We start from the raw sequence: 27626 nt of genomic DNA, 5'->3' as shown, positions 1-27626 counted from the left end.
ACAACAACTTCAAGTTTGATGCTCACATAGACAATACTATTAAAACAGTTAATAAAAAATTAGGCTCTTTATACAGGATTAAACCATTCCTAACCCCATCTGCTAGAACTGTTATTGCTTGTACACATCTGATATTGACCCTTCTTTATGCCCCACCCATCTTCGTAAACCTAAGCAAATCAAACCTCAATAAATTAACTAGGTGCTACAATAACATTGCCAGATTTGCCACAGGATTAGCTTACAGAACATATCACTGCCTTAACCTTCAATTGTTAGCCTGGCTTGAACTACCCTATCAACTGCAATATAACCAATTAATAGTTGTTCACAAAATCCTCTACCAACCAGGCAGTACACCATACTGAAAAATATTATTACCCCCTACAGTAACCTAAAATCCCTTCACTCTTCCAAAAAATTGCTAGTGCAAACTGTTAAAACCAACAATTCAGCTGGTGAATCACTATTCTCCAACTGTGCTGGTAAAAACTGGAACCTACTTCCTGCTGAACTCACCACTGACCCCTCCTTATCCCAATTCAAAAAATCCCTTAGGAAATATATAAAAATGCAGTGGCTTTGTCCCTGTACAAACCCTGACTAACCCCCACTCAAACATAATTCATAAATTAGAATCTCATTACAGGAATAAATCTCTGACTCTCTAACTGTTTAAAATTCTATGTATCACCCACCTACTGGAAAGATTTAAAGTTAACACTACACCATGTATGATAACCACCTTTAATATATGTGTTTTCTTTTTTCAGATGAAATCTTTAACTATTTCTTTCTCAGCTACTTGCTTCCAACCTTTGCTGTGTGTATGTGAGAAAAATATGTACCTGTGTGTACATATCGTTAAACAAATCTCACTTTTGTGATAACTCACTGTAATAATTTCACTGTATTTATACTTATTTTTGTACATTAGGAGCTTTTCTTCCCGGGCCTGCACTGAAAATGGATCTGTATCCAGTCGGACTTTTCCGGTTAACAAATGTAAAATAAATAAAATAAAAATAAAATAAATTCACAAGTAACCAATGATGTAGACCACATCACTGTCTCTCTCTAAAACTTGCTAAAGCTAAATAATTCTCTGTTGTACTCACAATTAATTACAATCTTCAAACTATTGCACAAACCTTCAATCCATCATTCAGCCTTACTCTACTGAGAGACCTCTGTGCTCCACTGATAAATCATTGCTCTCCATAATTCATAGAATAAGCTGGTTACATAAGTGTGCATAACCTTAAATTAATTCATAGATTAGTACTAGGTTAACTGCCCTTGTGAGCCATTTTAAGCCTAGCCAATTATCCATTGTGAGACTCAAACCTTGCACTTTGTGTTTGTAAGGCAAACACCTTAACCATTAGGCCACCCTCCCAAGTAAACGTAACAACAATGCAGGATACTCCCTGTATTCACACTGCATTGCTAATAGCTGTAATACCACCCCACTTCACCTAGTAACTGTCTGCAACCTAAAATACTTTAAATGCCAGCTGGAGCAGCACCTGACAAATAAATGGCTCTGCACCTCCCCTGGTTAAACTTGTACTAACATAGCTATGTGAATTTGTGCCCTAACTCTCTACTGCACAAAACTTAATGCACTATTATCATGGCTCTACCTAGGTTGAGACCATATGGTCAAAAATGTAGTCTGTCAATCAAATAAAAAAGACAAGCAAGACAAATACCTGAGGCCCACTGTAGCACAATGTCAGTCAAAATGGCTTGACAAACTGAATCATTGACCATATGGCCTTGATGATATCGATCTTGCCAATCTGGTTCATTAATTAAATGAAGGTAACCTATTATCACAGCTATACCTTACTCAATCATTTCATCTCTTTTATCTTCTTTGTGCCTCCTCCCTTCCTTCCTTTCTTTGTGCTGCTCTAACTCTTTATCTTACATAAAATCTGACAATCTTTGCATATTGATGATGCTGCACTGCATACAGTTCCCAGTAAAACAAGTTTTACTCATATGCAACCATGTAACTGTTAATGTTAATTGAAGCTGTTTGTAAATGATGTAACTGAACTCAACGATGTCGAAGTAATGGAACTGTTGTTCATGAATGAAATTGACTGTAAATGGAGAAACAATACATGTAGTGTCCATGATGTCTGTATAATTGAGGTTTTCTCCTCAGACATCCGCTGAAAAAGGCCACTGCTCAATCAAACTTTCCTGGTAAACAAATGCCAATAAATAGCAAAATAAATAACTTGCTGAACTGCATTGCTCCTTTTCGTATACTACTGTTGACAGAAATAGTTCACACTGCCTGCAGCAATCCTGTGCATGGAACACTGTGCAATCTGCTCTTTGATGGTTCAGTGTACTAACTGTTGTTTAGAAGTGCAGGATGTACTATCATTGCGCACCCTGACTCACTGTGCACTGTTGCTACAAGAAGGTGTTCCATGTAGTGTAACTTCTTCCATTAACTTCCAATGCACTCAAACAGTATCTCATATGTCTGTGCATCGATGTTGTTAGGGAAGACATCCTGTAAAAATGTATCTGATTTTTTTTTTCTGTCAGCACTTGCATGCTGTGTGAAAAAACACATTACATCTAGCCTGCATTTTCAGGTCACCTCTTACATGAGTTAATCCTCCTGTCTGTTCAGAGTGGTATTCCCTGCAAATGCTCCTGTAGTCTGACTTTGTAATGTGGAGGAGTTAGATCTCTGAATACACCCCAACTGATCTAGATTTGATCAATAACCAGGGTTCTGAGAAGCCAGCCAATAGGGAAGTGGAATGAAGGTTAAAGGACATGGTGGAGGACACATCTCCTGTAAATATTTCCCAAGTGAGGATCTGAGACCTGCTGGAAGTCATCTGCTCAGCTGGTGACTGGCGCTGCCTGAGAGGCTATGTCACTTACAGAAGCAATTGACAGACCCACTCCAGACTCACTGAATCTGTAACATGGAGGGAAAAGGGCTAAGCAGCATAACAAAATCTGGAGACTGCATAGTTGATGGCCATTTGAAGACAGGCTGTCACCCAGTTAGGGAATAAATGGGTAAAGCTATATTGATTGGCCAAATGGTAAGCACATGCGGGGACCCCCCACATTTTTAAGCTACTCCTGCACTATTTAAATATTACAGGATGCAGACTGCATTGCTGAGTTCTCTGTTTTATTATGCCAGCACAGATGTTTTGCATTCCCTTTATCAGTATGGGTACACCCTCTACTGCATCACATCTCCCACTCACTAGAGAAATACACTTATTTTCTGCATTAATTTCTTCAGAAGTGAGAAGAACAACAACATAGTCCTCCACAACTGAAAATGGTATGTACTTTTCAAAAAGAAACATAGGAAAATCAGGTCATACAATGACAACTGATATGCTGAAAACAAGCTAAACCCACTCCAATAGAGACAATAAGGTGGTCAGCATTGAAATGTTAACTGAAAAAATACAATGTGATTGAAAAACATTGTGATAGACAAGACTGCAAAAAAGATATAAAGGTAAGAAGGTTAATATTCTTGGTGCTATTTTTGTATCAGAAATGAGTAGTGAAAAACCATTACACTAGGAAGTGCTATAGCTAATGAAGAATCACAACAGTTCCTAGGTGGATGTTTGCCACAGGATAATGGAAGTATAAATAAAAATAAATTAGAAATAACCTAAATGTCTCTCCTTTCTACACTGTGCCACACACCCGAACACAGCAAGCATTGTATCCACTTGTAGAGCTGCCCAGGGCACCATTGAAACGGACAGTATACTGTACAGATATTCAAGTACCATTCATTTCCTAGTTAAAGATAACAATCAAGTACTCACCTGTGTGTGGTTTTGCTTCTAAGTTGGTCAGTTGTCAGAAAAGTGAACATGCTGCTATCTGTACCCATTTATTATGTAGTTCACAGTGTATCTTTGAATCTCACTGTTTCACCAACTCATCCGCAATATTTTAAGGAGCTGTCTTAGTATATGACTTCTTAATTGCCTAATGTAATTGACAAGCCCTGACAATATCTGAACAATCCCTTTTCTTGAGGCCACAATGAGATTATTGTGGTATTACTAATATACTAGACATTCTGGGAAGTGGACCTGATGTTGAATACATCCTTATTAAAGCACAAATCAGCAGCAGAATCTTGAAGGATTGCCCTTGGGATCATAAATAATCTATTTAAAAATACATTTCAAATTTTTATGCTAACAGTGGAACAGAGGAAGAAAACTGAAAAAAAATATCTTTGTCTAATAACCTTAAATGAAGCACTTTTGAAGCTCATTAGGAGCACTTATTACATAATGTCTTCTGTCAGCTAACGCCAGAGTACTGAAAAGCAGCATATAAAATACAAAGTGAGGACAGGTAGGACTGGGCCACTTTATTGATTTCCATACATAGTAATTGATCACATTTTGGCAGCACAGTTTATTACAATCTCATTGTCTCAGCATTATCCTTCAAGGAAACCAGCACTTACAGAGCAGTGCTTTACTGGACCTTTACTGGTTTTGCCAATAGACTGTCTCCCTGAGAAAAGACCTTTTCTGTTTTACATTTTTTCATTTTTATGTGACATGAAGACCGGTAGAGCTGCATGAATCTATCACAATTTTCTCTTAATTTAATGTTAACCTACTACCAGAGTTCTCCATAAGTCCACCCCAGCATAACTAATTAATGCTAATATATTTAATAACTCACAAATATACAAGTGTTGTAGAAGCATAGCTGTTATCTGTACTCAAAACTTTTCTAAAAAAAAAAAATATATATATATATGTGTGTGTGTGTGTGTGTGTGTGTGTGTGTGTGTGTGTGTGTGTGTGTATATATATATATATATATATATATAGATAGATATAAATATATATAGATATAAATATATATATATATATATATATATATATATATATATATATATATATATATATATATATATATATATATATAGACACACACACACATGTGCGCATATGCACACATGCATACACAAATATATGCACACACACACATACACAAACACAAGTGTGTCACATACACACATGCATACACACAGACACGCATACACATGCAAGCGCATGCACAAATAGAAACACAAGTGTCACACACACACATACACATTCATACATGGGCACACACACCTACCTATGCACACAAAAACATACACAGTCACTGTTATTGTATTTATTCACAATCATGCTTCAGGAAATGTTTTTTTTTTCTGCTACAACAATGCAGCCTAGTATTAGAAATAAAGATCTGGTATATTGTAAAGATTTTTCTGTCCTATTGTGTATAGTAAATAAATGTTATATTTAATGTAAACATAGTAACACATATATGCTGTAATGACATGATGCAGAAGATAGTAAAATCAATTACAAAACTGTTCTGAAATGCTTTCCTTGCCTCAGTAAGGTAGCTTTAGCACATTTGATGCAAATTATATCATTTTGACAGGTAAGCCTTCAGATTTTGCAGTCCCTCAGAAGGATTGTTGGAATGCAAAGAAGGATCTCTGGGACACAAATAGAGTCAGGGTGGCTTTAGCAAGATTATATAAAATGTCAAAAACCTTTTTTGATCCAAGAAAATAAAAAAGTCACAGCCAGGTACACCGAGAACCCAAAACAAAAGATCATGTCAAAATTCAGAAATGTGTATACAGAGCTACAAATATCTTTGTCAAGGTATCATGGAGAATATCTAATTTTTGTCATGAAATTGGTTTATAATAGATTAAAGCTTTCACAGTCACTTAGTCATACTCACAGGGTCATGTCCAGTAGTGGTTCCATACAGACTGACAACATCATCATCATGTTAAACAGCTCTCTTTACTTAAATGTGTCGCATCAAGGAAGATAAAAAGATCAAACTGCATGTGTGTATTTGTGTGCACGCATGAGCACATGTCGCTCATGTCTGACTGCATGTATACAAATGTATGAATGTATGTATGTGTGTGTGTGTGTGTGTGTGTGTGTGTGTGTGTGTGTGTGTGTGTGTGTGTGCGGCTGCGTGTGTGTGTGAGAGTGTGTGCGTCTCTATTAGACCCATATACATATACATACACAAATGTGAATACTTATAGAGTCATTCATGTTACATAAACATTTCGATAAAATTCTGACATACAACATTTCTTCATTTTTTGATTTGCAGTTTTCCATATACCCTTCTATTTCTTCATTATAGCTCATCAGTCCAGTAAATAGCTTTATTTTTCCTATTCTGCATATTTTCCCAAATTACTAAATATAGCATTCGAAATTCAGCATAAACATTTCCAAACTAATTTACTAAATTGCAGTTATGCTGAATATTTACAATATGCAAGTATCCTACATTGTTCTTGCAAATAGCAACAGTTTTTTTTTTTGCTTTCTAAATGTCATTGTAATTGCATGTATCATACATTATTGCTATAAATAGAAACTGACTCATTGCTTATACAAACATCATAATCTTGAACTCACTGCCTGTCTTGGCCCAGGTCATGAATGAAAAGAGTCTGGTGAGCAGTCCACTTACCCAGTTATCAGAACTAAAATAAATATATAAATAAACAAGAGTCTGAAAGCAGGGAAGGAGACGTTTACCACTATCATACTGGAGTAGGTATTGGAGAGCTACAGGAAATTAGTTTGGGTAATCAGGAGTGTGAAAGACCTGATCCCAGGACTACATCAAATAATAAAACTGACAGGTTTGGACAGTGATGACATACAGTGTAAGGAGTCTTGGAAACATGAGGGAGTTGCAGGTAACCTTTACTGAGGGGAAAACTAGGTGTTGTGGGCATTAAAAAATATGAAGCAACATATGCAGAGAATGTAATATATCTGTTTTCATCCTGTTCAATATGGAAAGAGTGATGAAAGAATGTTGGCGAGTGATGTATATAAATGATAAAGGGCTCAGCTGAAAACTGCAAGGAAGAGGAGACAGAATTACAGAAATGTGCATGCTGCAGTAAAGGGTGCAATAAAGAGCCCCAGGTTTTAGGACCCGGACATTAACGTAACCAGTAATGATGACGGCGATGATGATGGCATGTTCAGAGAAAGGTTGCAAGACGATATAAAACCAACAGAGCAAATATTGTGGTAGACATACTATTGAGGGGTTACAGGAGATAAACAAATGTCAGCAAAAGAAAACAAGATAATGGAGAAACTGCTAAAAGGAGAGCTCTTGTAGAGTGTCATACAGAAGTCAAGAGAAATGACTATATTGTGATTGATACGGTGAAAGTCAAAAGAACTGTGGAACTGATGACTGAAAAACTAACTGTGAATTATGACCATGCATCAGCGTGATTGCAAGAGAGAATGATCATGGAATAGGAACAAAGACAAAGTCAGATACATACAGATGCGTAATCTTAAGGAGTTATTTAGAATAATTACTATATTATGGGATACACTCTTGCTTCTAGAGAAATTAGTTGGAATACTGATCTCATGAATGCTAGATGACATCTTCAGTCTTGTATGTTACCTATTAAGACTCCTGATATGGCATGGTGACAAAGAAGGATTTTAACTCATTCACTTCAATGAAGCTCAGGAAGTTTGTACTGTAACTTCCCAATCAGCGGAGCTTAAGTCTTGACAAAATCAAATGATGTCCTCACATTTTAAACAAATGTTCATATCTCTGGAACCATAGGGGTTATTAAAGATGTATAAATGGCAAACTCAGTGCAAACTATTTTTATAGTGGTAGTATACTTTAGGTTCTTGGTCTTAAACTTGAATTTATAAGTCACAGTTAAACAGCAACTATTATCTTTGTAATATTTTGCAAACAACTTACAATATCTCTGCAACCACTCATGTTACACACAAACTGTCAGCAGCATTTTATTAATCTTGCTGAGAACGTTATATGAGGCTAAGTAGTTTTGTTTGTCTTACTTGGTTATTCAGATATTTAAAAATGTGAAAATTATATCTATATCAATTAATAAAATAAAAACAGTTAATATCTATTTATGGGCACTAGACAGAAGTCAAATATTAATGCAGTTGAGTTTGCCATTGTGTAAGCTTTAAGATGAAATCTTTTAAAACCTTGTATATAGCATGGTTTTGTAATTATTTACACAAATATGAACAAGCAATATTTTGACGCATGGAGACATCAGTTGGAATTAACTGCAGATGCACCTGGAGGTGTCACTTTGATGTAATGAGGTATTTCTGGGACAGTATAATTAGAATTTGTCTAGTAAATATGACTCACCTGTACCCTCTTGGAATTCTTTTTAATTAAAGGAAATTAAGCAGAAAGGTGGTATTTGGATCCAAAGTCTAAATTCTTTCTCAGTACAAATGGATTTAACTGAGAAACCTGAAAATGTTATATATCACATTCCTGTGTGGTGCTGAGAAAGACCACAAAGGCAAAACCATAGCTAAAGTGCAGAGACTGAGGCAATTGCCATGAATGCAAATATTCAGGGGGCATGACTGGAATTGTAGAAGAGGTACCAGTTGGTCTCTGGGAGTCAATGGTACAATTACCAGGTGCAAATGCTAATCCATCCTTTCAACTGTAAGCACTAATAGTAGTTATTTAAGCAGCCATGCTTGAGATGAGTGCTGCTTAAATGTTTTCTTGCAATTTATGTGTGTTAGGAACTGTGGCAAATATCTGGAAGAGCTGCCTGCTATTATATTGAAAGATAAAGTCCTTTTCCTAGTGGAAGACATTTTGTTTTTGGCTGCTAAACTTCATAACCCCAGTTGAGAATGGCACAAGGCAATAACTAATCTAACTACTGCTATGTATGATGGCATTTAACTCTTACTTTTTTTGGAGAAGAGAAAGGCATAATAGAATCACTTAGAGAAAAAAGAAATCAAAAATTCTTGACAAATCAGAAAAATGTAACATTTGTTAAACATTTATTCTTTACAAGGGCACAAGGTCCTTCAGGGGCTATCAATGCCATTGTTACACATCTTTAGAACAGAGCCAAAGAATGTGAATTTGATGAGCTGCATGATTTTCTTATAACAGAAGGAATAATTTGTAGTATAAAAATAAAGAAACAAGGGTCAAACTATTCAGAGACGAAGGAGTTAAAGTAAAATGTAAGGCAAAATGCTGCTCATGCAATTTTAATCCATGATTAGAGGAAGTGTAACTATAAACATGAGAGGAGAATGGTCCTGCATTTAATCAAGTTTGCAGAATATATGTTAGAAAAGGACATTTCTCTAAAATACGCAGTAGTAGTAATAAGTGTGCTAAAAAAAGGCTTTGTTGTTGAATGAAAATATAAAAACAGTGCGAGCAAAACATTGGTACTGTTGAAGTGAAAATGTGATACTATATAATATGAAAATGCAAATGAAACATTGAAAAAGAAAGGCAAGACAAGACCGTTGATTTAAACATTGCTCATTGGTTCATACTAGATAATTGGCCACAGACCATTTACAGCCTAGCCAGTTCAATCCTAACAATTAGTTACCCTTATCTATAACAACCTAAGTACATAAGCTGGAAGTGAATTTACAGATCCCATCCACACATCAAAGTTGGTTTTAAAAGGCATAAGGAACTGCAATGCTTGATGAGTGCGTGACGTTTGTTCCTTAGGTGAGCAACTCGGTGGAACAGATATCTAACTTGCTAACAAGATCTAACAAAGTCCACTCCAAGTACTGTAGCTCCTTTTCTTTAATATAGCACAAGCAAAAATAATAACAAATACAGACTATATACTGAAGTACAAGATAAAGCAACTGTGAACACAAAGCGCTTTTCGTCCCATCTGGTGGTGTGACTTCTTCAGGTAAAGGCATTCACTAAAACCAGTGCATTTAAATATAGTCCATGGTGCAAGCATGTTGTTAGTCAGCCAATGGGTGAGGGCTATTCCCAACACACTGATGATGCTATGAGGGTCCACTTAATAAGTAATTACTTCCTTTAAGAGTTTCCTTCAAAACACCCTCTGGACTTATTAAAAGGCAAGTAAGTATATACACTCTCTTGTCCAGTATTGTGACATAGTAAATCATACTTGTAATATGTAAACATACAGTTGTTAAAAATATTTAAATATTTGAGAACCTTTTAAAAATGTTGTTAAAAATTTTGAAAATATTTAAAAAATATTTAAAAATGTAAATGTGCTTAAAATGCATATAACAGAATGTTGAAGTATAAAAAATAAGTACAATGTACTAATGCATAAAAATAATAATGCATAAAAATGTTCAGAACACTTTTCTGTTGTATGCAGCATGATTTACTATGTCACAATACTGGGCAAGAGAGTATGTATACTTACTTGCCTTTTAATAAGTCCAGAGGGTGTTTTGAAGGAAACTCTTAAAGGAAGTAACTACTTATCGTGTGGACCCTCATAGCATCATCAGTGTGTTGGAAATAACCCTCACCCATTGGCTGACTAACAACATGCTTGCACCATGGGCTGTATTTAAATGCACTGGTTTTAGTGAATGCCTTTACCTGAAGAAGTCTCACCACCAGGTGGGACGAAAAGCGCTTTGTGTTCACAGTTGTTTTATCTTCTACTTCAATATATATTCTGTATTTTTTATTATTTTTGCTTGTGCTATATTAAAGAAAAGGAACTACAGTACTTGGGAGTGGACTTGCCTTCTTCCACAAGTGTCTTGGCTTATTGTTTGGTCTTCTACTTTTCCTGGTTTTGCTGACAAGATCTGTTTGTACTGCAGTGAATATTAAGATCCCTTTTGATGACATTGACAGTTTTACAAAGGTATAGGAAGTCAAACAGGACTGGGTCTTTTAACAATGAAAGCTATAATAAAGTTCATTGTGTATGACACTGTAGGAGACAGAGTAGTATGACAGAGCATTTCATCTTGCAGTGTTTGGCATGGAAATTATACTTGAGATTTTCTTGGTTAGGTGACATTGTAGTCGTACAAGTTATGCTAGCTAGGCAATATTTTATGTTATAAGCATGCTAAAGGAAGAGGAAAAACCTATAACATAAGAACAGGAAGTACCAAAGGGTAACCAAACAAATCCACTGAAAAGCACCCCCTTACCTGATTAAATTTTATGCTACGTGGAAAAGGTAAAACTTTTAGCTTTTTGGACATCGCAGATCTGAAAGTGAACTATACAGAAAGGATGCTTTTACCAATAATTATTTGGATTTCATTAGTTACCACCCCCAGTTTATGAAATTCAATATATTTCGGGGACAACCTATTAGACTTAGCAGACAGATCAGTGATGATGTTAAGTGCCACAGTGAGGTACATTCTCCTATAGAGATGTTCAAGTTACAGTGTTATTCTGAGGTCAAATTAAAATTGATCTCTCAAAATATTTTGGTAACTAGGATGACCAAGTTCCCTCCCATTGTTCTTAGTGGCTTTGTCCCTAGAAGTGATACTGATGCTGGTTCCAACCTTAACAAGAATTTTGCCTTTCCGATTTCTATGAGTTCGGATGATTCTCATCAGAAAAAATATAAATGACAATTAGAAAATGATTTTGAGTAACCCGGACTTAGTCAAAAATGTTAGTCAGAAACCACAGATTATTTACAGTAACTTGAAGCAAATGTTAGAACAGACCAATTCATTTAGAAATGTATCTGTGCGTCATCCCTTTGGGATGTTTCCTTGTCATAACTGCAAGCAATGTAGATTTGTAAATACTACCAACAATGTTTTCTTTAAACATTTATTACACTTTAATTCCAAAAAGTAGATTTGACTACAGCAGTGAGGGGTTTATTTATTTGGCCTCATGTTGCAGCTGTGAACATTACTACACTGGCAAATTTGTCAGAAGCCTTTCTCAAAGAGTCAGAGAACACATGATTGCTATCAAAAATAGGGAGTTTACCAAAGCACTGGCCAAACACAGCATGTGCTGTTCTGACTTTCACAAGTTTGTATTTTTAGTAATAGAAAAAGCTGACCAGTCGCTGTTTGTTGACAGCTTCAACAACTATTTAGAATATAGGGAATTGAAGTGCCAGGTACTGTTGAAAGCAGATTATAAGCCAGGACTTAATGAAAAGTTTATTCACTGTTAAAAGTTTAATTAAATATAAAGTTCTGTAATATACTTTCTTTTCTTTTTTACACATTTCATATATTAGTTTTTGAAGTGTTTTATTTATTATTTATTCATGTATTTTTATCATTTTTCAGTGCCCTTGTAATCAATGTATTAAAGTAAATGCAATGTTTTTAGGAGAATTGTGGTAATTTTCTGATTGGGATAATGAAGCATGATGTAATTTCCTGTTTTAGATTTAAACTGTTAGTCTGAGGTTGTCTTATTTTCTGATGAAGTTCTAAACATTAAAGAACAAAAGCACTTAAAGTTTACATCAAGTTGTCCTTTTGGTTTGTTGAATATTTAGCCGCAAAAACTATAACATCTTTATAACTAGAGGATATGCCATTGGTAATTAGCTGAACAAGGTAGAATGGTTTCCTAACCATGGTTGATATGTGATAATTAACAGCTAGTTCATTGTCCATGAATGTTTTGAAGTCCCTAATAATAATATCAACCTTAAGAGGGGAATCATTTATGAGGAGGTGCACTGAATGTCCTTGTTTCCCCAAAAGTACATTTTTTCACATTGGTCAGCACATAAATTATGAAGTGGTTCATCGATTCTTGGACAATAAAGGTGTCATCAAGAGACCTTATAACAGTGCCAAATTTGCAGTCATCCACAGACTTTTTTAGTAATAAGCCACCAAGTTCAGCCTTGATATCAGCAATATAAATACCAAAGAAGATGGGAACCAGCATGGACCCTGTGGCACAAAACTACATACACAAATCTTTTTAGAAGATAATGCTCCACCTAGGCAATGTAACATCCAGTTTTCTATTAATAAAGTCACATTTTAGGGACCTGAGCTTATCAATAATCCCAGAGTAAGAAATATGTCAAAGGCTTTAACTAGAGCCAGGTAAACAGTGTGAATAGATTAGCCATTGTGCAGAGCATAACTAAGATTTTCAAAATTATTTATATGATTAACTAGGTAGGATCTACCTTTTATAAAGTAAAATCAATTGGGTTTAAGATACTGCTTGCAAATTATGTTATTATTTAGTATGTTACATGACCTTACAAATAATATTGTCAAGACTGTTCTGACTATAATTCCCAGGATCTGAGAACCTTCTTTGTGGAGGATCCCCACAAACACTGCTCTTCGGGCTTCACATATTTATCAGGTAGGCAGACTGCCCTGAATGGGCTTAAGAGGACTTCATTAAGGATGTATTTGGTCCTGACCAGGAGACAACTTGATATATTGCTAGTATTTTTTCTATTTTACAAAGTATAGAAAAACACCTTTTCAGAAATATGTTTAGGAGAAGCAGAGGATGTAGAAAAGTGGTCAAGCTGAGGGGGTGGGGGGGTGTCAGGGAAAAGTTTGTACATAGCCATATTTGCAATGTTGTCAGAGTAAGTAGTGCCATCAGAGAACATCTCTGTACAATATTGCTGTACATCTAAGATTCCTAACATAATTAAAGAAGGTCCTATGTTTTTCATTATAGTAGGTGGCGATGTTTAGTATTTATCTTCTTTGCAGAGTAGTTTGTTAGCCTGTCTGTAAATGTAGGATTTGAACCTATTATTTAGGGCAATATGTATTTTTTCTTTTATTGGAGTTTGTTGATTTTTTTAGTTTCCACCATAAGGGCTTATTTTTTGTTATTATATTTAAAACACATGGGGACAGATTTTTCTATGAAGGAATTTAGATGATAGTCACAGTCAGAGGTGAATATGACTGCCTTGGTAGCAGGTGATCAGGGCTGAGAAAGCATTTTAATTTCCTTAGACTTTAAGTGAATGATAAAAGTTTAGCACTAGGAACATCCCTAAATATTGTAGGGTTAGTTACATGGGTTTGGTTTAAATGGGGACTGTAATAGACAGGTGGTCAGATTTCATCATGGAAGAGGTAGCTATTGTTGTACCGCATGCCAGGGCAAGATTTGTAAGAATGAGGTTAATATGACTGGAGCCTCTTGAAGGGTAAGGAACAATTTCATCCAGGGAGCTGACATTTAAAAAGTCTAGGAATTGCTGCCCATATTTGTTGGCAGCAGCATAATTTTGCTGTAGTACATCAACAACATTGTGCTGCAGTAGCGTTGTCACCTCACAGCAAGACGTTGTTCCATTCGATTCTCAGCTAGAGCGTCTTCTGTGTGGAGGCATGCGTGAATGGGCATGCCTTCATTGAAGGTTGTGCATCAGGGCTGGTAACTCAGCACGTAAAAATTCACTACCAAACATTAGCGGACCTGAGTTCCGCTGTGGTGACCCCTACACCGGGATAAGCCGAAAGACACAACAACAGCAACATCAACAACAGACAACATGTTCACGCATTCCAGCATGCCAGAGCATAACACTTCCTACATATTTTATATAAGTAAAACAAAAGCAAGTATCATCATTTCTCTGAATAAAAGCATTTGCATGTGACAAATTGTTATTGCTTTTAGTAAGAGGGATTAACCTCTATACTTGTAAAGCCAATGTGCATGACAACAGTGTTAGTGACATGTACAGTCAAAATAACACTGATACAATGTACTCTGAGCTGTAATGGACAGATTTCAAACAACAACCCAAGATAACAAGGTAAACATTATTTCCTAAATCATCAGTACCCCATAACTTCGTTAAGATACAGCTGAGACAGTGCACAGTTAAATGGGTGACATCACCACTGTTTATAGGTTGGACGTTTATGCTAAAAAGTAATCAAAGTACAAAATAACACTGTACAGTTGCACATCATATGTGTCTGCCGAACAGTATACACAGTATGAGGGTGAAGGATACATGCACACCTATACCAAACATCCTACATATGTAGTTATACAATGTACAAAGTACAGTCAAGCAACGCAGGAAAATGCAGACTCCAAATGTGACATAGTGCAGGTATGTTAGCATGTGTGAACACAAGGATATTTTCCCTGGAGATACTAGGATTTTCTAGTGTCAAAGAGTACCACTTCAGTTCTATCTCATAATCAGAAGGATACATAAAGGCGGTTGTGAGGTGGCCAATGGTATATGACAGTAAAAACTGTCATACTATTGAGGCAGTGATAGAATTACACCACCTATACAACACATTATCAGCAGCCAGCACCACAGGAGAATATTAAATATAATTGAGACATATAGCATCTATGAAGACATGACATCAGCAAAGTATCTCCAAGGAGCTTTAGCTGGTAAAAGAGTTTTACAGACAATCAGGGCTTTTAATCACTGTATATGTGTGTAAAACAATTATGACTGCATCAGCAGTCACACTTGCAAAAGATAACCACCTCTGTAGTCAAATATCCTAGCTATTTACACATCATTAAGAAATATTGTCAGACATGCAGGCAGCAAAAGAGATGTCTGACATTCAAACAGCTTCACTGCACTTGCAAAATAATGACCTCTGTATTTTGAACCAAGGGTGTAGGTAGACAGTATAATGTATTTGTGTGGTCTTACTAATCCCCAATACACACACACACACACACACACACACAAAAATGACATTTGAAAAATGGAAATTAGAAATGTTCTATCCTCTCCTCACTTAACAAATGTTTGTATCACTTTCCCTCTAAAAGCATTAAATGGCTATCTTTCAATCCATGACACTGTTATTGTAAGTATTAATGTATAAATGTATGTGCATAGTATTACCTAAATAAGCAAAGGTTCCTTTAAATAACATAGAAAATTGCAATTATTACATTACAAACATTATGCATAGCTAGAACCTTGAGTAGCAATGAAGTTGTGAATGTGAAAGGTGGCCTTAGGAGATGGTGTAGTCATCCTTGATCTTAAAAACTATATCCAGAGTACAGATTGAATGAGCACATGCTCTCACAACCACCTCACACACACACACATATACAATTTTAACATGTTCAGTATTGAACCTTCTACCTATTTACACATTCTAGGTAGCACAGTATTAGTCCCAAGCACCAAAGGAGAAGTCTGACTCACATAGGAGAGATTGCACTTTTGTCATGATGACCTCATCAATGTGTTTCATGCAGGATGTTTCCATAAAAGATGTTATAAGGCAGCTGTTTACACATTTCAGTGCATCCTCTCTAGGGGACATGGAGACAGAAACACACATTACACACACACATACAGGTTTTCTATGAGGGCTATCGAACCTCCTATCTAGAGGTCAACCTACTAGTCACAAATACCGCAAGAGAAGTCTAACTCTGAGGGGAGTGATTGTATTTTTGTCAGAATGACCTCATCAGTGTGTTTGTGAGACAATATTACTGTAAAAATAAGGATAAGGGACCTGTGAAAGCAGTTAAATGCATTTATCTTGGAAGAAGTGGATACACCACGCAGTGATACACACAGTCTCACATACAAAAGGCTTCCACTGTGGGTATTGAATCACCTATTTATTTAGCTTACGCAATCTAGACAGAACTGTAATACTCACAAGCACCACAGGAGAAATCTGATACTCAGGGAACAAACTGCACTTTTCTCAGGCTGACCTCATTAGTATGTGTCAGGGAGGATGTTACTGTAAAAATAGGGATAAGGGAGCTGTGAGAACTGTTAAATTTATTATTTTCTTGGGAGTGGATACACCACCACATGCACAAGTCTTCCATGTTGGGTATTAAACTTCCTATCTATCTAGATTACACAAACTAGAGAGCAATGTATAAGTCACAAGTGCCACAGAAGACTCACAATACCTATCTGAAATTTGATATTGGAATATTTGTAAAAAAATCAGTGCTTGGAAGATATAGTACTGTTCTTTCCAGGTCGTGAAAACAGATAGTTACAAACAAATGCAGAGAGGAATAGCACAAATATGTTTTGAAGGACATCTTGTTGATTGGATGGGAGATAGGAAATTCACCCCGGGGATCACTTCTGTGGCTCTGTTTGACAGGGGCACAGGAAAATAATTTTCTAGGGTGGAAAAAGCCAGGGTACTGTTTGGCTAGGCTTATATAGGCCCTAGGGCCAAGAGCCTAGTACCTACCTATGAACCTATGTAGGAACATCTGCATGGTCTTTTAGTCTTGCTTATTAAATCATCATTAATCTGTTCTGCTCTGTACAATAAACTGATTGGTATACATACAAATAAGAGGTGGGAGAATGCAATAAACATGAATACCTAACCAGTATAAGTTTGGCTTAGTAAGTCTCCCAGTTGGGGCTACTATGTTTTTGAAAATTATGTCTTGCTACACTATTCCAATGTTATTTTTAAGGAAATGTGTTATATGTAGAGAAATAGAGACATGTATAATTAAATATATGATAGGAATATGAACTGTCATGAAGTAGTAGACTGACATACAGCTGTAATCAAACCCATGACACTATGTCAAAACATCAGGGTAATTATCTCAACATGCCACATAGGAACTCCTAATTTAATACATCCAACAGCCTAAAATTGTTACATTAACTGTATCACAGTTCAGCGTTGACTATGGCTTTACTCCCATAGCATTTAAGCACATTTACTCAACAGTAACTGAACCACTGCATATTAGATTGAAATCTTCAGCTTTTGCAATAAGACCTTAAACAGTGTTCACTGTCAGTCAGCATTGCTGCGCTATGCCAACTCTATGCAAAAGCCAAGGACATAAAGTGAAGGCTTTTCTTGGGCCATTTCTGGTCATGTGTGTATGTTGTGTGTGAATCTATTTTTTTTTTTGACCAAATTAAACATGTGAAAAGGGGTAGATAGGACAGTGGTGAAAATAGAATTGGCACACAGAGCATACATGAAAAAGAATACAGGAATTTGATGGAGGGTCATGCGGGAGCATCATAGCTCTCCACGTCTTCACAACAGTGATGTACAATTGTACACACAGTATCATGACTTTGCAGTGTCACCGGACTAGTGATGAATGACAAAAGTGGAATAATATTGTATGGCCATTTGGACCAAATTAATTGTGCCAGGATGACACATAGGCAAATTGGAGAGCTATGTATGGGGCATAATTATTTTCTGGGCAGGTGCCCATTTTTGGGGTGGGGCAGAAAGAAATTTTGGGTAAACTGCTTAGGAATGAGAGGATCATGTAGGTAGGGTAGTTTAGGAAACATCTTCAGAGATACAGGACATACAAGACAGACAAGGATGGTGATGGAGACAAAATGTTGGGAGACTCCATGATTATGGATATGTAGGGGACATTAGAAGTGCACCTATATCCAGCAGGAGAGCAGTCCTCTCCCTCAGAACTATCATCATTTTCTCCTGCAGCAGCTCCCTGGGTCAATGGTAGACAAAACATCAGTGACAACATCTTTCCAATGCAATGCAGGACCTTTTCATTTCTGTTGATAAGTGGACTGAGGCCCCTCTCCATTATATCCTGTACCAGCCCTGGCAGCTCCTATCAAGTGACAAAAATCGCCACCTCCACTACTACTGCTCCTGGGTACCACTGCACCAGCAGCCAGAGCAACGCTACCCAACATACTTGGAGCAGGAAGGACAGGGTTGTGGAGGCAACACAGGTTGCGACCCTGAAGTTCTGGGTATCTGTGCTGCCATCTGTGGAGGTATGTCAGGCCAAGCTGCAGTGGTCCATGTACCTGTTGCTGATGATTAATTTTCATCAGCAAGTCATGCAAAGAGTAGATTGCTAATAAATTAACCCCCCATAAAAAAGAGGGAGGGTGGGGGAGATAATGAGATACATGTCATGTAACAGTACTGTATACTTTAAACAAACTTTTATTTGGAAAATACATAAGCAACTATGACAATTTAGTATTGCACACCTTTGCAATATCCATGTATGACTGAAAGGTATATATGTGTTATTAAATAAAGAAATATTACTGCTTTGATATAAGAAACAGCTGCCTTTATTTCACTATGATGGATTGGAATTATGCATTCTAACTTAATAATTACAATTGCCATAATGTAATTCTTCCTGACAGACTGCTGTTTAGATCTTATAAATAATTATCAATTAAAAAAAAACTGCTGCATCTGGGCACTGAACCCACACACAGTAAAGGTGATATTCTAATTGCCTAATGAAAGCAGCAGCACTTACTGGGGAAGGCATGTATGCTTGAGATGAACAATGAGATATGCTTGCTCGAGATGCTAGTTCTTGAAGGAATGAAAATAATATTATGCCTTTAATTTTTATTTGAGTCATACTTAACCCATGCCTCTCTAAGGAGAGTTAATCTCTCCTGGTCATCTCATGGTTTGCAGCAATCTCCTCAACAGGTTTAATGAACAAAAAGAAGACAAAACTATATGAAAGCACAATGAGTAACTGCTTTGGTTGGTTACATAATTAACTGCCATATCGTAGACATATTATGGCTCATCAGTTTAGGAGGTCTTGCTTGAGTTTTTAAAGTAGCTACAGTGGTGATTACATTGTTCCCTATTGTGAGGAATGCCAGTTGCAGTGGAGGCAGCCTTGGCTAATCTATTCCAGGCCTCAGCCTTATACTGAGACCCAGTATAATCCCACTGTTGCAGCCTATGGCTCTAACCCTTCATGAGGAGTGCCACAAATATCATAAACAGGATGTTACAAATGCTTTGTGCACTTTATTTCTCCCCGTTCACTTCAGTTACACATTGTACACATTGTACCACAGAATTTGACATCTGTCAGGTGTATTTACTGAAGTACTCTCCCTGTTGCTGGAGGGGGCACTCAAAATGCTGGCATGTTTGAGCTTTCTAAGGCAACCTACTATTTTTACCTTTTTCTTAGCTAGTGCATGTTGTTTGTACATTCCCAAGGGAAGAGCAAATGTACCTTAAAACGAAGGTAAATAAAAATTCAAATGTCATCTCTACACAGGATTCAAACAATGCTTCATGTACCTCATTTCTGTCTATTCTCCTCAGTTACACCTTCCACCACAAAGAACCTTACCTGAGAAGTGTATTTTCTTGAATGATTACTATCCAGGGTGCTGCCAAATTTGGAAAGGTGACAGGTGTTTTTCAGCTACCTATGGCAGCCTAAACCAAAATTTTCAAATTCTTTTTTATGTAGTGAACATTGTTTGCATGTTGACAAGTGGAGGGCAAACAGAAAAGGCATTAGAAGGGTAATATATGTTAGGAGAATTACAGATAATGAATGAAATGCAATGCATTGGTATCTGGAGCAATGACTAGAGCAAGAAGTGCATTCAAGTGAACAATTCATCTTTCTCACATCTTCTTGCAACATCAGACATGTACTTTTTGGAAAACATTATCAGAATTGTAGTTAGTGACATATTATGTTACAATGCACAAACTAATGGTCACATGTTGTTAGCAATAGTGGCAACAGTTGATTCTTAAACAATACAACTGTATCACAAAATGTGATGAAATATATAGTCAGACAATCCTCTGTAAAAGTATCATGTCAGTGGATTTGAACCATGTATCAGATATACATTATCTATAAGCTCACAGCACTATCCCCTTCTTACACAAAGAAAGGGAACTATCAGGTATATTTTCTTCCCTGAGTACTATCCACAGTGCTTTCATCCATGCAATGCCACCTGTCTGGTTGGTGCTACCCATGGCAGCCTAAAATAAATGTTCACCTTTTTCCTTAAGCTATGAACATTATGTTTGCACTGCTAAGTGATGCACTATGATACAAGAAAAAATAGACAGCATTATAGATAATTAAATGTGCATGTACACATTAGACCAAATGTGTTATATTTCAGCAGGGAGCTATATGGATTTCAACCCTCAAACAAGGGTTTGAAGCAATCATTTCACCATACAGTCCAGACTTGTCATAGACAAAGACATACATTAGCAAGGTGATAAAGAGTTTAAATGTAGAGATAATGTAACATTGTATCAAGTCATAATGAAAGTACAACAGAAATAAGTTATGAAAGTTGTTCTTTCACATTTGAATTTGACTATCTGCATGATTGTGATATTGCAAACAGTTAGCATAAGCATGTAGTCACACAATATTAAACAAGGACTGCAATTACTTCAGATGTATTCATTTCTTTATATATGGTGACTCCTTTGATTATCTATCCCTTCATAATAGCAACTCTATCTGTGTTTTTCATTGCATGTTTTATCTTTAACAATGGTCATAGTACTCATTTTAATATGAACAACCTTTCCTTCTGATGGCCAGTAACTATAGTCATTTAAGCTGGCATTTGACTGTTACGGCTATCATTCCCCTTTATCAGTCAATGTCCTTGCAGCCCTTTTTTAGGTCTCTTCTCTGATACACCCTTAGTAGGTTTATAGCAAAGGAGAATGTGAAAGCTAAAGTAACCACAAAGGCAAACTCCAAAAGAAACGAAAACTGAGATCCACAAACTTCCAGCAAGCTCGAAGCCTTTAATATAAAAATCAATGCCAAATATAAAAACAATTCCTTAGTATGCTGTAACACATACCAGACAGAAATCCAAAATTCAAGATAAGCGTTTTCATCTTGTTACTATCAAGACTTCTTCAGATACCTAAAGTGTAAAACATACTAAATTTAAATCTCCCTGTGAAAGCTGATCGAAACTGCAGTTAGGGTAATCAAAGACAACTGCAGGTCATTAGCATCAAACACTTCTCAAAGCTGGTTCTTGCACTGTTAGGGTGTGTGCAAGTAATTATGTAGGTCATGACACTATGTTTGCATTCTCTACACTTTGGTCAGTCTTTGGTATTCAGGTATGCTAACAATTTAACACTTCATTTGCATAATCACAGTGCTCACAGGGCTGGCTCTCTACTATATATAAAGGTATTTGTGTATAAAAGCTATAAGTTCTATAAGAAGAATATAAAAGCTAATGTTTTTATATTCTATTGAGGAGAGTATTTTGAAACACAGGGCCTGATACTACTAGCAAAATAAGATTTTGCAAGATTTATTTCTTTTCTAGAGTGCTTTCTCCTCAATGTATGTTGATATTTTCTGTTGGGGAGAGGAAGACGAGATCAATCAGTCAAAGAGAGGATATAGTGGCAGGACGCTGATGACCTTAATGCAGTTGGAGAACATGGGAGATCCTACTCCCAAATAAAATACTGGGCAACTGACAAGATAATCCCTGCCAACTACAGAACTCCTGTAATTACCCAGGAACAGGTGGCTACTGGGAGCGGGTGCTACTGAACCACAACTAACTGAAACTGAAAAGTTCCTGTCCACTCTCGGTGATCAAGACAGCTCATTGGAGGGTTCCACCAGATTTACTGACATTGATGCAAATGTGGAAGACAGACCCAGAGAGTGTCACAAGATGACCTTCCAGGTAGTCAAGAAGTAAAATGTGCTATTGTTATATCTTTATATGCATTTATCTCAGATGTTTATATATATATATATATATATATATATTTATACACACACACACACACACACACACACATATATATATATATATATATATATATATATATATATATATATATATATGGATCTAGGACATTTCACCAAATGTACATTTCACCAAAAGTTAAATTAGTGTGCATTTTTCACCGAAAGCACAATTCACCGAAAAACAAGTCACCGAAACACATTTCACCAAAAATGGTATATGGCCTTGTACCCACTGTAGTGTGACCCTGGAGTTGGTATATATAGTAGGGGGGTGGGGACACTGCCCCCACAATGGGGTGTGGGGGGCATAGCCCCCCACATATTTTAAATGTGCTACACTATATACATGCATACTTGCAAGTGCAATCTATTACTCTTATCTAAACATGATATATACTTGAAATATGTGGGGGGCTCCATCCCCCACACCAACGATGTGGAAGGCGGTGCCCCCCACACGCCCCCTACTATATATACCAACTCCAGGATCGCACTACAGTGGGGACAAGGCCATATACCATTTTCAGTGAAATGTGTTTTGGTGAATTGTGTTTTCGGTGAATTGTGCTTTCAGTGATTTGTGTTCAGTGATATGAGTTTCAGTGAAATGTACTTTCAGAAATGTCCTACATCTATATATATATATATATATATATATATATATATATATATATATATATATATATATATATATATATATATATATATATATATATACACACACACACATACACACACACACACACACACACACACACACACACACACACACACACACACACACACACACACACACACACACACACACACACACACACACCCATTGATAATTGTGTGAGGTAGACTACATTTATACAGAAAGAGTGGAGTTTGTTTTGGGTTGGGGGCGCCAAATGTTCACTTTTTTATGAAAACCTTTTTAATCTGCACTCATGAGGAGAAGTGTTCTCTTTTTCTTGCTTCATTTGTATTGTGATTCTAAGCAGACTTCTTTCCTTTCCATTCATCTCATACAAGCACTTCTAGGTGGTAGGCTGCCAGCCCACATGCACATGGTAAACACACAGTTTTGTTTATTGTCTTTACTTTATATATGGTAGTTCAGGTCTATATGACATTAAAGTTTTTGTACCTTTAGTATCTATTATGAAGTTTAACATACCTTAACATACTTTAATTATAAGGAAAATATGCAATCAGTTTTCTTATTCTTATTATTTTTTGTGTGTTTATTGCTTGTTATCATAGGTGATCCTGAGAGTGGCACTGTAGAAGTCCTACGTCCTGATGTCAGATTATTGGTAGCCTCTGATGATAATGATGGTAGAGATGAACAGGCAGAGTCTGGGGATGCAGAGGGTCAATCTGACACTGAAGTAGTAAGTCCCACATCCACTGCCCATGTTTCGGACACAGTTAGTATACCTACACACACCCAAGGAACAGAAACCACTCATTTAGGAGAGGCTGAGGTTGACACAGTTGATCAGAGTAGTGTGGTTACTCTGGTTGCAGAGCCAGTTGCCTCTTCCAGTAGCCAGTATGATGTATAATGCCACACAGGATAGCAGGGGAGGCCTGCTGTCAACTCTCATCCTGAAGGTAGTGAGCGTGTCATTAGATGCTGACAGACATATATGTAGGGCCATAGTGGAGGCACAGTCATATTCCAACCCGGTAATCCAACTCAGCAACTGATATGACCGATATGATATTCTCTGCCCACCAGGCCTCAGAAAAACTACTGAATGCTGTGCACTGTGACATGAGTGACTCCCTGAAACATGTGGACAACTCCTTAGACAAGATGAATGATATACTGGATCAGGCAGTTTCTGTGATGGAATGTCTGTTAATGGAGGATGTGCATCCATGTGGCCAGATAGCTACTCCATCTTCTGATTTTAGCAGACATGGCGATGCAAGATCCTGCTCCCATAGTGACACTACATACACTGTTCCATCAGTGATTGTGGTGTCCACACCCAGATATGGAAGGCCACAGGTTTGTAGTTCTGGACTTAGTCCTGATGAGAGCTCATCCAGCAGACATTGCTCAAATTCAGGTAGCACCCCAACGTCTAGCCAGGGCCATGGAAGTAACAGTGTAACTCATGGCAGAGTGGTTCTCATGGTCAGGTGTAATGATGCTGATCTGAGTAGTCTGCCATTCATGGCTCACACCCGTTCAAGATGCCATGATATAGTGCTTAACTGTGTCCAAGCAGACATAAACACATAGAAAAACTCATTACAAACTATCTAAACAGTACTGTTGAGTGGTAGACATCTCTTGTTACTGGCCCCAAAGACTATATATTCTGAAAAGATGCATGTGTTTCTTAGTCGCAGCCAATCACTTCTTTGGTTTCAGCCTTGCCTTCCAACTCTCACCTCCACCCTGTGCAAATGATGATGCCCTTTGCACATATCTTTGTCACTTATGGGTACATATAAGTCTGATACACACAGTGGATAGCTGATGCTTTTTTATTCACAAGTTTGGATTTATCAACATTTATTGTATAACTAAGGTTGTTGATTTCTTGTTCTTTCTAATTTGTGAATGGCTTAGTGCTATATAGTTGTACAGGATTGCATTTTAGTATTATTATTACAGCATTGGAAGCATTAAGTACTTCAGTCTTCTTTACTGGTATAGTCTTGCAAGTGAGGGTATAATTGATGTGTTCTGTGTTTTAGTGACATTGGTCACTTGAAATACTTGATACATACTATTGCTTCTAACACATACTTGTTCTGTTGCAAACATTTTACAGAGGAAATATTACTGACATAACTGTACACATCAGACAAAAGGCTCTGCTTAGAGGTATATACACATTTTCTTAGGAGAGTAATCAGTTATATAACTTGTTTAACAGGTTCCACACTTATTCTCGTCATCACTGCAGCTAACAGTTGTGTGCTCAGTGGTTGTCCCTGTCTGATGCTATCAGAATACTGCCATTACATGGTGAAGTAAAGGTTGTATCTGACAGGCATCAGTTTTCTTATGTGTATGTGCATGGGATCTTAGCCTTTGAGTTATGCAGTGATCATGTGTGCTATCCTCTGCCTGATGGCTAGAGCCAGGGCATACTGTGCATGCCTCCATCTGCCAGCACCATCTGAAACTGGTGGTTCTCCCTCAGACTCCTCATCTGTACCTGCTGCTTCTGCAAATGCTGCTGGCCCTGCCTGTGTTCCTTGAAACTGTGGTTCTGCCACTTGCTGTCCTTGAAGTTATTTCCTGAGAATGATATTGTGAGACATAGCACAGACAGTAAGCATTTCAGCAGAAGTGCCTGGGTCACAGTGGAACCTTGAATTAAGCAAACTAAACACACTTTTTATAACATTCCTAGTCTGAGAGTGGGCCTCTTTGTAACCTTGCTCGGCTGAGTTGTGTGGGTTTCTCATGGGTGTCATGAGCCAGGGCTCCAGTGCATAACCTACATCTCACACTAGATGTCCTTGAGGGATGTCACCCCTAGTAAACCTGGTGTACAGCTCACAAGTATGCCATATGTGTGAGTCATGGAAACTGCCTGGGTTGCCTGCACAGATATTACAGATCATTCCTTGGACATTACAACCTGACAGTTCATAGAGTGGAAAATTTTTCTGTTGATATACCTCCTTCACTGTTTCCTGGGTGGGGCTTTTATTTCTATGTGTGTGTGTGTGTGTGTGTGTGTGTGCAATCTATGGCCCCCAAAACCTCAGAGAAGTGTGTTATTTTATAAAATTCCTGCATGGTTTTTGTTCTCTTTTGTGGTGTTTGTGTAAAGCAGATATGCTCCCTTGTATGTAGTAGCACTGCATTTAAAAAATGATGTAATATTTTAGAGGCTGATGCCTGTGCCACCCCTAATATATTCCCAGTGGGTATCTGGAAAGTAACAGTAACTAGTATACATAATGCTAAACATAACTTTGTTTTCACTGAGATGGGTTCTCCATGATTTCCTTGGGGCCTGAGATGAGAGAGGCAGAGGTTCCTTATTTCCTCAAGTGTTTCCATGTCCACCCTGTATCTCACAACAATTTGTGTTTTAAGCAGTCCATGATAAGTCAAACAGGGTCTAAACACCCTTCTTCTTCTTCTTCTTGCCAGGTTCTGGCAGCAGCAGCAAACTGATTTACAGCCTGTTACACATGCAGCATAGTAATAGCAGCAGCAACCTGTAACATCTGATTTGGTCTAAGTGTAACTGTGTGTGTGTGTGTGTGTGTGTGTGTGTGTGTGTGTGTGTGTGTGTGTGTGTGTGTGTGTGTAGTCCAAAAGGTTTTGTTGTACACTCCAAAAGCCAAAACTAAGTGCACACAATGGCTTTATAACTTTCTGAATAGCTCTGCTATATTAGATTAGTTATTTAGCATGTACTTCTGGTCTTTATGCTTTAGTTAACATATTCAGCCATTTCCCAATGTTTGGTGGCTCCATACATCATGTAGAGCTGCTTAGTGAATACCAAATAGTGTGCTATCATGTTGGTGGAGTTGTGTGATGCCAACACAATCATTACACTATCTGTAGCTGTTTATGCATCCTGACCACTGAGTAGTCTCCTTGTATTCATTCCTGCTTAGCTTAGCATTTGCATGGTAAAACATCTTTTCTCATAACACAAATACTTTACAAACACAGCAACACATGCATTTAAAATGGGAAGAAGATAATGACGCCAAAACTAAAATACAGCAGCCAAGTCAAATCGTTTGTTGAATCCTTTAGAGTCAAGAAAAAAACATTATTCTTCAGTTCCATGAATTTGTTTTTTGTTTTGATTGATTTCATTAAAAGAAAAGTCTTGTATTGGCATTTGTTAATTACCTACTATGGCTTAAAAGTCAGTGTTCATTAAGAAATCAGAGAAAAGCAAAAACAGCAATGCAGTCAAACTCCAGAATAGAATGACGGAAGAAAGTTCTTACCATGACGTAGGGAAAAAAGTGCGGATTCTCTTTGTAAGCTAGCTGGAAGTAATAGAGCCTGTGGAAAGTCAGTGATGATGACTGCCCTTACATTAAGAGTCCAGACTGTTTCAGCAATCAGTCTGCCCTTACATTAAGAGTCCAGACTGTTTCAGCAATCAGACATTTATGTTCTTCATCCTCTTCAGAAAGTTTTCTTCGATAACCATTGGCTAAAGACTGTTCTTTAC

The sequence above is a fragment of the Protopterus annectens genome, chromosome 5.part0 (genome assembly GCF_019279795.1).
Source record: "Protopterus annectens isolate FY-2018-M chromosome 5.part0, PAN1.0, whole genome shotgun sequence".
NCBI lineage: Eukaryota > Metazoa > Chordata > Ceratodontiformes > Protopteridae > Protopterus > Protopterus annectens.
This window is presented reverse-complemented; position numbering follows the sequence as displayed.